The following is an 839-nucleotide window of genomic DNA, read 5'->3' as shown; positions in this document are numbered from 1 at the left end:
ACACACACACACACAGATCACACACTCAGAGACAATGATCCAGAAGCAACGGAAACAGGAATGTTTTACCCTCCTGTTGTCCTGGGGTCAAATTTGTCCCGTTTTTAAAAGTTTCAGAAATTTGGGATTATTTCATCCAAATTGTCCAAATATTACATGGATGGTTCCATTTAACGCTTAGATCACTACTTTATTGAATGCTGGGTGTTTCATTTCCCCCCCAAAAAAATTATATAATTTTATATAAATGACCATCAATTCGAAAGGAAAACAGTGTAAAACTAGTGGTGATACATTGGTGTTAGTGATGTGTACAGTATACAGATGGTGGTGTTATTAAAATGAAGAAAATGTTGCAAAAAGCGTCAAAAAGTGATAAAAAAGTATCTTAAACATGTCGAAAAAATGTTTAAAAAAGCATTCAAAAATAGTTTATTTTCGATTTATTGACCTAAGAGGACATCACAAGGGTTAAATATTGTAAGAGTATGTAAAACCAGACACCTGTTGTACTACACACACACCTGCAGGGCAATGTGTGTGTGTGTGATATGTGTGTGTGTCTTAACCCTCCTGTTGTCCTTGGGTCAAATTTGACTTCTTTTAAAAATGTCCATTTCATAAATATAGCATTCCTTTTAACCAAATTAACACAAAAAAGGACGGATTCCATACATTGCTCTTTGCCAATACAATGAATCAATTTCGTTGAATTTTGGGTGAAAATTGAAATGGTTTCAAATCAGCATCCAGACCAAACTCATCCACTCAACATACATTCCTCTGATTCTAACTATTAGTCGAAATAATTCATAATTTCTGCTTTTTTAACTCAAATA

The sequence above is a fragment of the Etheostoma spectabile genome, chromosome 17 (assembly GCF_008692095.1).
Source record: "Etheostoma spectabile isolate EspeVRDwgs_2016 chromosome 17, UIUC_Espe_1.0, whole genome shotgun sequence".
In the NCBI taxonomy this organism is placed as follows: domain Eukaryota; kingdom Metazoa; phylum Chordata; class Actinopteri; order Perciformes; family Percidae; genus Etheostoma; species Etheostoma spectabile.
The sequence above is the reverse complement of the archived record's forward strand: the minus strand, read 5'-3'. Positions refer to the sequence as shown.